General features: G+C 44.0%; 1 non-coding gene across 1 annotated transcript; it reads right to left on the bottom strand.

Moving 5' to 3' along the window:
- Positions 1–999: 999 nt before the first annotated feature.
- On the bottom strand, positions 1,000–1,132 carry LOC114808455. Its single transcript, XR_003756303.1, has one exon. It is a non-coding gene; the product is annotated as a small nucleolar RNA SNORA7 (small nucleolar RNA).
- Between the last annotated feature and the right edge of the window lie 10,384 nt (positions 1,133–11,516).

An 11,516-nucleotide genomic window follows, 5' to 3' on the forward strand; every position in this document is an offset into this window, starting at 1 on the left:
TGGAAAACAGAAAAAGGAGCTGACTTATGGGGCAGAGCCCAGCCTTGGAGAAACTCCAAATGCTGATGGGAGTGTTCCTCTCAATTAGGCATGTCAAATCCAAGTCTCAAAGGTATCCTGCTTTGAGGGTGTGTACAGTCTGCTGGGGTCAGACACAGCAGCAGGAAAGTGGGAGGAATGAGACTCAATGGGCCTGCTCCTCCCCACTTTCGGCGGGCAGTTCAGCTCAGTTGCTGCTGGGGGGCTCTCTTCAGGGTTCTGGAGGTGGGAGCATTTTGCACGTAGTTTCTCCATGTCGGAAAACTGAGAAAATCTCCCTCTCCTCATGAAGGATTGGTTTAGGTGGTGGCTTCAGCCCCTCCACTCTGGAGCAAGGGACAATGAGCTGGTGGCAGACAGTGGGAGAGGGATGGGTTTGACCATCACCTTTCCCACTGCTGAAACCACTCTCCTCCCTGGATAATATCTGGGTGACTGTGCATGTGTTTGTATGAATGGTGGATGTGAGAGAGGATGTGGGTGTTGGGTGTATTTTCAGATCTTTATATTTATTTTTGGTGCTCTTTCACTTCCCCATCCCCTAGTACCTTCCAAAACTTCCAAAGGTTATTTGTGTCCAAGGACATAAAAACAAAAACAAATAGAAAACACACTCAGGCTATATAGTTCCATCTCTTGGGTAAGTAGTTATATTTTGAAAATCAGAGACACCCACCCCAACTCTTCCCCAGTAGTTATCATAGCAGGTCTGAGTGCCACACTCACCACGAGCAGGAAAAGCAGACAAGGGCACAGTCTTGTCTTTTGCCGTCAAGTCATCTCTGACCCATAGCGACACCATGGACACATCTCTCCCAGCATGCCCCACCTACATCTGCAATCGTTCTGGTAGTGGATCCATAGAGTTTTCTTGGTAAAAATGCAGAGGTGGTTCACTATTGCCTCCTTCTGACCTTGACCCTCTCCCGTGCTGCTGCTTCCCAGCACAGGTGACCTTTGACTTGTAGCAGATTGCCTTCCACTCACTAGCCACTGCCCAAGCTAGGAATGGGTAGGCCTCTGCTTGCCTCTCCCTCCCATAGTCAAGACTGGTAGAGTACTGGAAACTCTCCAGGTGTGACCCTGAGAGGGAAAAGAGCACAGTAGTGTCTGCTATTTCTAATAGATGCTTTGCACACACTAAGAACTCAATAAATACCATTGATTGATGGATCCACAGAGATATTCTGTTCCATAGCCAGACTACATCCCTAACCTAAATCAATCATCTCACAGTTCCTTCTGCTTGTCTCAGTGGGACCAGATGAAAGAGTATGGATGACTCAGCAAAACCATCAACTCTACTGGAAAAAAAAATCTCAAGCCCTGAACCCTTACCCATAAACAAAAGTCCTATGCAAGTAACAGACCTGAGATATTGGTCATTCAGTCACTATTCAGGCAACACTGATATTCCGTAACACCTTGGATGTTTGAACAGCCTTATTTTGGGATGCAGTGCTCACCTCAAATGGAGTGAGAGGCTAGAAAGGGCACCTTAAATATTGCCTGCCCCCACCTAAATCTAAAATATCTCATTAGAATGTGGTGAACTTTAATTTTATATTGCAACAAATAGCCCTATGTAAGCAAATGCACAACAATGTAAGCTCCTTGAGGGCAGGGAGCATATCTTACCAACTCTGTTGTACTTTCCCAAGCACTTAGTACAATGCTCTGCACATAGCAAGCACTCCATAAATAGGATTGAATATGTTTAATGCACTATCAGTGTAGAAGGAAGTGTTGGTTGTACATTGGTCTTTTGTGGTCCATATGAATAGGATCTCTCAGTTGACAGTGTCATCTACAAAATGAAGGAGAAATGTGTGTGTGTGTGTGTGTGTGAGAGAGAGAGAGAGAGAGAGAGAGAGAGACAGAGACCCCCCACATACCTATCAGGATAGGTTGTGAAGGCTCTTCCTTTCTCCAAAGCAAGTAAATCAAACTCATTCCTATGAATAGACAGCAGATACATTTATACAGTCATATGGAGTTGCATGTTAAAAACTATATTAATCTGTGGTAAAATTATTAGCACCCAAATGTATCATAAGAAGAACAGAAGGAAATCAGATTGGTGACCAGCACTTTATTCATTTCTTATAGCTACAGTGGTAGTGGATGGAATCTCCATGGAGGCAAGGACACTGTTCCAAGCATAGGAAGAAGAAAGCAGAAAGAAGAGATAAAGTCCCAGAGGGACAAGGAGAGATACACAGAGATGCAAAGAGATGCACAGAGATACAGATTAGAGAGGCAGAGACATACCCATTCTCTCAAGACATGTATGATCTTCATTTTGGATTGAGGAATTGCAACTGCCCTTCTCCTGTTTCTTCTGTAGCATGGCGCAGTGGAAAGAGCATGGGCTTTGGAGTCAGGGCTCATGAGTTCGAATCCCAGCTCTGCCACTTGTCAGCTGTGTGACTGTGGGCAAGTCACTTAACTTCTCTGTGCCTCAGTTCCCTCATCTGTAAAATGGGGATTAAGACTGTGAGCCCCACGTGGGACAACCTGATTCCCCTGTGTCTACCCCAGCGCTTAGAACAGTGCTCTGCACATAGTAAGCGCTTAACAAATACCAACATTATTATTCTGTAAGCTCATTGTGGGCAGGGAATGGGTCTGTTATATTGTTATTGTACTCTCCCAAGTGTTTAGTACAGTTCTCTGCACACAGTAAGCACTCAATAAATATAATTGACTGACTTTGCAGCCTGGCTCCTTGTTCTGGGAGGGGTTGTGGGGGCTTTACCATATTTCTACCCTGGGGGAGCTACATGTATCCAGCAAATTATAGTATATGTGAGAGCTGTGGCAGCAGGGAACTGTGCTGTGGAAGAAGTGGAGAATGGAAACCTCTAAATGACAAGTTTTAACCACCCCCAAATCCAACCCCAAGTTGCGAGGCAGAGGGGAAGCTCTCCTCCAGCTGTATCATTCATATTTGAAAATACTAATGAGATTGTCCCTCAGAAGATAATAAATGTTAGTTCAAAGGAAAACAAAATAGCAATATATTTCCTATATACACACTGTGAAATATTGATATTAAGTAAAAAAACAAAGGAAATACTTCATATCACCAATGTGTCCAGATGAAACATTTCCAAAATAAATAAAAAATCTCACTGACATCATTTCTTGTTATCATGAGCACACTGGAAAGCGAAAGGATTTTCTTCAATCATCTGTTCTACCTCTTTCATTATCCTATAGTGAGGTCATTTGCTAAAACATCTGCCTCTAATGAGGTATCCTTTCTGTCTGGCAGAACCCTAATAGACACAACAACCTCATCAGTTTAAAAGTGAAGAAAGGGGAAAAAAAAAGACATCAACTTCCTAAAGTTTGAACTGGATGAGTAGCAAAAATGGTTTCCTTTTTGGACTGCGTCTCAATCCCCTGTATGAGTCAGTCTTGGTTTTGGGTTTTGAAAACCAAGTCGCTCACTCGGCCCAATCCATTGTGGTGTGGGTATGTTTCAGATGGGTTACAGTTTAGCTCGGATTATGTCTGTAACAAATATTCCTCCAAAGACCGAGATAAATGAACGGTTGTTTGAACTTGTTAGTTCTTTCTATGAGATCGAGTTGACGAAGTCTGTTTTCCTAATGGGCATTCTGGTGAATTCTTCTCGATTTCCTTTGGCTTTGGAGAAACTGATCTTGAGCCTTTAGCCTGAACTGTTGAGTTCTACAGAGAATTCTGACGATGCACACTACACTTCTACTGAGGGTTATGATTGTGGAAAAGTTATCTGGTCATGCTACGGTTTTCTTCAATGCTAACAAACTTGGGCTGGTTTCATAAGGGTATGAACTCATTTCCCAAACACTTGCTTACTTCTTTAGAAGTGATTATTTGGAATTGGACTAGAGTGGCCAGTTTGCAGAGGTTTCTTCATTATGAGTCAGATGCATTGGCTTTTGGTGAATTGGCAATTAGCCCTATTTTTCAAGGGCTAATTTCTACTGTGGCAGGCCTACGGGCGTGGAATTTCTGAATTCTGGGTGTTTTTCAGATTGCGAGTCAAACCAGCCACAAGAAGATTTATGTGACAAAATGTCCAGGGTCAGGGGGGAGTATGATTTCAGAGCTCCATTTCATAATGAAATGTTTTCTGTCCAAAGGGTAAATACATGTTTATTAAAATGAAAGCTGGAATGGTGAAAGTGTCAGGTCTTTCCCAGCCCTGAGTGCTGGCAATTTGGTTAATAGATTGTTATGAGGTAGATATAATGTATGCAGCTTCGGCATTCTTGAGCTGTACGATAAAAGGTTATCAGCACTTGGGGCAGATAATAGCGGCAGCTTTAATTTCCTCCTTGACTACTGGGTATAATGTAAAATAAATGTGCAGCATGTCAAGGTTATGGTAAGGCATTGTTGTCTGGAAGGGAAGACTGTTTGCTCCCCGCCCCCACACATATCTACATGCCATGGTAATGTATTATTGAAAGCAAATTTCTTTGTCAGTGTCAATAACAGTGAGCACAATAGAGGATATTTTCTAACACTAATTATGCAAGAGGAAGGTAACAGACCTCCTACAGTTAGTATACCAGCTGAAAAAAAGATTTAGGCAATAAGCTTCACAAGATGAACACTTCCCCATCTAAAAGGACTCAGCCAAAGAAAACCAAACATGTATTTCCACAGTTTCCTGAATGCCCGCTGTTGGCACAGCTGTGGGTGGGGGCATAGAGCTGCAGAATGAGGAGAAGGTGTGGTTGCAGTCTTGCCTGTAAGGGGCTTCATCTTTTGAGGGGAGACATGATGTGCAGATTCACAGCTGCCTACCCTGACAATCAGTTAAGCCCACAGACTTCCCTCAAACTGTCCACTGTGTTATGGGAATTTGTAAGCAGTTCTCTACAGGGGCAGCATAAGCAAAAACATCCAAAACTTTCTCCTGCCCAAATCCAACGGTAAAGTTTCCGTGCCCCAAATAAAAGTGTTTTACACTGGATAAATGCAACATCAACCTACACTATTGTTCTATGGTATTTGTTAAGTGCTTATTATGTTCCAGGCACAGTACTAAGCACTGGGCTAGATATAAGCTAATCATGTTGGATACAGTCCATATCTCACATGGTAGGGGGTCACAGTTTTAATCCCCATTTAAGATGAGGAAACTGAGGCACAGAGAAGTTAAGTGACTTGCCCAAGGTCACACAGAAGGCAAGCAGCAGAGCTGGGATTAGAACTCAGGTCCTTCTAACTCCCTGGCCCGTGCTCTATCCATCGGCCATGCTGCTTCCTATTCTTTCTATATGATTATCATCCCACCTCTCAGGGGCACAGGGCCTGACTTACTTTGAAATTCTTACAGGGAAATCTAGTAAGAATGGAGAATGGGGATAGAGGGAGTTTGAAGAGCAGAAATAACTTTCCTGCTTCCTGCTGTGCTGCTCTCTCAACTAGTTTGATGTGGTTTTCCTTATCTTTATTGATTTTCTACTGTGTCTTACATGCATGAGAAGTGTAAAATAAGAGTAAGGAACAGAGTTCCTGCCTTTGAGGAACTAACAATCTAATGGGGGAGACAGGCAGACACACAATGTTTACCTAATTGGAAAGAAGATAGTAAGCTCCTTGTGGGCAGGGATCATGTCTACCAACTCTAGTAATAATAATAATATTTATGGTATTTGTTAAGCACATACTATGTGCCAGGCACTGTACTAAGTGCTGGGGTGGATACAAGCAAATAGGGTTGAACACGGTCCCTGTCCCACGTGGGGCTCACAGTCTCAATCCCCATTTTACAGATGAGGTAACTGAGGTATAAAGAGGTGATTTGCCCAAGGTCACGCAGCAGACAAGTGGCAGAACCAGAATTAGAACTTGCCCCCCCTCCCCGCCCAGCCCCACAGCACTTATGTGTGTATCTGTAATTTACTTATTTATATTAATGCCTCTCTCTTCCCTGCCCCCCTAGACTGTAAGCTCACTGCAGGCAGGGAATGTGTCTGTTGTTGTGGTGCACTCTCCCAAATGCTTAGTGCAGTGCTCTACACACAGTAAGCACTCAATAAATACAATTCAATGAATGAATAAATGAATGACCTTCTGACTCCTAGGCCTGTGCTCTACCCACTATGCCATTCTGCTCCTCTACTACACCATGCTGCAACTCTACTGTTTTGTACTCTCCCAAATGCTTACTGTACACAGTAAGCACTTAATATATACCACTGATTGATTGAGTTCCAAGCAGGGAAGGACATATGCAAGTGGTTGGTGACTGGAGAATCTAAAGACAGCAGTGAGCTTGGGAGAAGCAAAGGCTGCCAGCTGAGTGAAGAGCGCAGATATGTGACATGGGTGAAGGAAAGAACTGGGGAACCTTAAAGTCAATGATCAGGTATTTCTGTTTGATGCCAAAGGGAATGACTCATCATTTGGAGTTTTTAGAGGAGGGGAGAGATGCATTCTGAACAGTGTTTTAGGAAGATGATGCAGGCAGCCAAGAGTAGGAAAATTTGAAAGGAGAACAAGTTGGAGTCAAGAAAGCTAGTAAGAGAGCTGATGCAGTAGATAATGAGACCTTAAGCCACAGTGGTGGTGATAAGTAAGGAGAGGAAGGGGGCAGATTCATAAAACATTGTGGAGGAAAAACTGGCAAGATTTAGAGACAGCTTGAATGAACGTGGAAGGTAAATGACAGGAAGAAGTCAAAATTGATAGCAAGGTTGCAGGTTTCTAGGACAGGGGGATGGTGGTGTTATTGGTCATGATGGGAAAGATTGGAGGAAGGGTGGATTTAGGAGGGAGAAAGAGTTCAGTTTTTGCCTTAAGGAGCTAATGAGTCATCCAAGTGGAGATGTCCTGGAGGGGAGAGAAGATGCAAGACTGTGAAGTAGGTGCGAGAATGAGACTGGTAGGGTAGATTTGGCATCATCTGCACAAAGGAAGTAGCTGAAGCTAAGTGGATGGATGAGCTACCTGGAAATATACATGCATGAGCATAGGACCCAGAACAGAACCTTGAGGGACATTACAGTTAAAGGATGACAGAAGAAGAAGGAGCCAGAAAAGAAGATTGAGAGATAGGAAGAGAACCAGGAGCAGTGTAGTCTAGGCAAAACCAAGGTTGGATAAGTGCTTAGTAAAGTGTTCTGTGCTCAATAAATGGCTGACAATGAATGAATGAATAAAATTTCTAGTAGAAGGCCACTTGCTCCCAGCAAGCCCTAAGACATCACTGCTAGGTGGAAAGATGGAAAGTTCCCACTGAAGGGGAAAACTGATTTGGTGATATGAGGGTTATTGTTGCATTGGATTTAAACTTTGCTTCACTTGGGGGAAAGCTTCCCGGAGAAGGACCTGAGTTTCCAATTGAGTTTTTGAAAATGAAGGAACATGGTAGATATTTCAGTTGTGTGGGTTGGCCTGTGTAGATTGGTTGTATTGGGAAACTGAAGGGCATATGACCCTGATTGAGCAGAAAGTGAAGAATAGCTTTGTTGGCAGCAGATTGAAGACAGAGGCTGGTGGGGGGTGGGAGTAGAAAAGCTGGAAGCAGGAATGTTGGAGGAAATTGAAGAAGAATTGATAAATGTATAGGCTTTATTCTTAATAATAATAATGATATTTGTTAAGCGCTTACTATGTGCCAGGCATGGTACTAACTGCTGGAGTGGATACAAGCAAATTGGGGATGGACACAGTCCCTGTCCCATATAGGGCTCACAGTCTTAATCATCATTTTACAGATGAGGTAACTGAGGTCCAGAGAAGTGAAATGAGTTGCCCAAGGCCACACCGCAGACAAGTGGTGGAGCTGTGTGAGGCAACCACCTCAGGGAGTATGTCAGATTGGGGTGGCCAAGAGCAGCTGTGGTTGAAAATTTGAAAGCATCCAGCCTCCTTTCACCTGAGGTAGATGTAACATCTGTTGGATGTGATGTCCTGGGACCTGAGAGGAGAGGGAAGAGGCTCTGGAGCAAGAGGGAGAAGATCAGGTGGCTCCTTGGAGAAACAGTATAGATTTAGGGAGTTGGGCAGACACAAGCAGACTTGGAAAGCAGTGTGGCTTAGCAGATAGAGCACAAGCCTGGGAGTCAGAAGGACCTGGGTTCTAATCCCGACTTCACCACTTGTCTGCTGTGTGACCTTGGGCAAGTCCATTCACTTCTCTGGGCCTCTCTTAGCTCATCTGTAAAATGAAGATAAGACTGTGAGCCCCATGTGGGACAGAGACTGTGTTCATCATGATTTTCTGGTATCCACCCCAGTTTACAGAACAGTGTTTGGCACATAATTAAGTGCTTAACAAATACCACATTTCTTTATGATGTCATGATGCTATGCTGTGTGCCAGGCATAACACAGCATTAGGTGCAGCAGCCCTAGGGAGAGGGCAGATTTTTTTCCCCACCCCAGGATGGCCAGATTTCTGAAGCCATCTGGGCTCAACTTTTGCCAGAAGAGATCCAGGAGGAAGCAGGGTTAGACAATACTAACTGATTAAGGTCACTGTAGCTTGGGCCAACTCTTTTTTTCCCCTCTATTGGATGGTAATCCCAAAAACCACAAGTGCATCCAAAGCTTCTCCATCCTTTTCTTAGGAAACCACTACACCTTAGGTTGAATGTGGATGAGGTGTTACACTGGGGTTCTGGGTGGGAAAGAGACTCAAGAGTTAGGCTTGTGAGTATCTTCCTAGGGTTTATCTGATGTGTGGGCCTGCAAGTGCTTAGTACAATGCTCTGTGAACAGTAAGAGCTCAATAATGCAATTGCTTGATTGTGAGCACTTGGAGGTCAGGGGAGAAAGCCTAAATATGGAGGTTTAAGCATGGACAATGGAAATGTAAACAGAAAGGGGCAGGACAGATTAAATAAAAACAAAAATCAGTTCTGCCATAGTTCACCACCCCATTAAGGATCTGGGGCATCTCAACGGGCCCTCTGCCACTCCTGCTAGCTCTACCAGTTCTCTCAGTGATAGGGGAAAAGCCACTACTATTGCTGGTGGTAGTGGAGAGGGGAAGTAGACGATACCGGTGTGCATTCCTTAAAGTATGTTTAACATTCCTCCCACACATACCCAACCATGTCCCCTCACCATTTTCTCCCCGTGGCTGTGATTAGGAGTTCATTCAGGAGATTCACCTGGGACCTCAAAAGCAGCAGTAATAATAATGTTGCTATTTGTTAAGCGCTTACTATGTTCAGAGCACTGTTCTAAGAACTGGGGTAGATACAGGGTATTCAGGTTGTCCCACGTGAGGCTCAGTCTTAATCCCCATTTTACAGATGAGGGAACTGAGGCACAGAGAAGTGAAGTGACTTGCCCACAGTCACACAGCTAAGTGGCAGAGCCAGAATTCGAACCCATGACCTCTGACTCCCAAGCCTGGGCTCTTTCCACCGTGCCACGCTGCTTCTCTAGCAAACGGTAGCAGTAGCAAACACAGTGTCCCTTTACATGGGGGTGAGATCTGTGGTAGCAATTGTTGGAGTTATGGACACCTCAGGCTCTTGACAGACCTTCAGGCCTTGTCAGGGAACTTTTCTTTGAGTATATTTCCTTCCAAATGCAACCTAAATCAACCTAATTCTCCAGAAGATGCCATCCTTCTAGACTGTGAGCCTGTTGGGGCAGGGATTGTCTCTTGTTGAATGGTACTTTCCAAGTGCTTAGTACAGTGCTCTGCATGCAGTGAGCACTCAATAAATAAAATTGAATGAATTTGGGTGTATCACAAACAGTTCATGTAGCACTATAATAAGGAATAAATAACCTGTAAACTACAATGAATACAGGGCAGGGCAGGGATCATAGTCAATCAGTAGTATTTATTGAGCTTAGTACAGTGCTCTGTCTACAGTAAGTGATCAATAAATGCCATTGATTGATTGATTGATTGATTGATTGATTGAATATAGCTTCCTCCACGAATATGCTTCCCTTCCTGATCCTGCCAGGGCAATTTTTCACATAGCTGAGGAAGTAGAGCTGGAACAAAAATAATGGGGAAAGGGAGCACAGATGTGCTGTAGGGGCCACTGTGTCCCTGGTGGCCACCAGAAACCTTTGAGAGCCACCAGGAGTCCCTGAGGACAAGGAGCCCAAGGCAGTCGCCCCCTTGGCCCAATGGTTAGAGCAATCATTTCTGCCTCCTGGGGCTGTGTTGTAATCTCTTCTATCTCCTTCTACCCCAGACCCTAACACCAAGATAAATTGCTGAATAACCCAAACAGTTGCCAGGGTTTTAGAGTTGTGTTTGCCTGTTTGGGGACTTTATTTTTTGCCCCTAGAATTCTGGGTGGATGCAGTTTGAATTCATTTGAAAAGTGCAGTTTGAACGGGTGTGATCCTGTATATTTTTTGACAGGCTGTAAACAGTAATGGCAGAGATTGTCCTTGTGGGCCACTTTTAAAGCCGCATCCTGAGGCACTAGATGTGACAAACCCAGACAGGAAACACGGAAAATAAAGTAACTCTCTCTGTGTCAACTCTAGCTGCCTTTGCTATGGCTTTCAGGTAGGGAGAATTGAATAAGTGTTAGACCAACACTAAGGCCATCATGGGATCTGATTCACAGTCCATCCAGCTCAGGATTCTGTTCCCGAAAATGGGAGCAGGTCACTCGGAGTCAGTCAGTCAATGGTATTTATTGAGCTGACCCCACGTGATGAATGCTGTCCTCGATATCCATTCTCATGATAAAGGAAATCAGTTGACAGTGCTGGGGATTGAATCTGTAGCCTCTTACAAGCAAAGCATGTTTCCAAATTGAACTCTTTAGCCCAAAGTATTACTCCATCCTGCAAAGTCTGGGTCTCCTACTTGTCTCAATCAATCATATTTATTGAGCACTTACTGCAGCAACTAAAGAGACCTGCTTCTTTCTAGCTTTCATCCCCCCAAATGCTGCTTTGCACTTCTGTGCTACCAAAGCACTTAAATATGCTCAGCCTCCTATACCATATCCTAAGCACTCATATCTCCTTTTGTTCCTCGTATCTGTAATTTATCTTGTGTCTGGCTCCCTTGCTAGATTGTAAGCTCCTTGAGGGCAGGAATGGCATCTGCCAACTCTATTCTTTAGTAATAATTATGGTATTTGTTAAATCAGCACTGTTACTGATTTAACTGATTTGTTAAGACAAGCACTGTTCTAAGTGCTGCAGTAGATAGAGGTTCATTCAGTTGTGTTTATTGAGGACTTAACGGTGTGCAAAGCACTGTACTAAACACTTGGAAGAGTATGATATAGCAATAATAATAATGATTACTCTATTTGTTAAGCACTTGCTATGTGCCAGGCACTGTACTAAGTGCTGGGGTGGATACAAGCATATCGGGTTGGACACAGTTCGTGTCCCACATGGGGCTCACAGTCTCAACCCCCATTTTACAGATGAGGTAACTGAGGCACAGAGAAGTGAAGTGATTTGCCCAAGGTCACACAGCAGACAAGTGGCAGAGCCAGGATTAGAACCCATGACCTTCT

This window comes from Ornithorhynchus anatinus, chromosome X5, assembly GCF_004115215.2.
Source record: "Ornithorhynchus anatinus isolate Pmale09 chromosome X5, mOrnAna1.pri.v4, whole genome shotgun sequence".
In the NCBI taxonomy this organism is placed as follows: Eukaryota; Metazoa; Chordata; class Mammalia; order Monotremata; family Ornithorhynchidae; genus Ornithorhynchus; species Ornithorhynchus anatinus.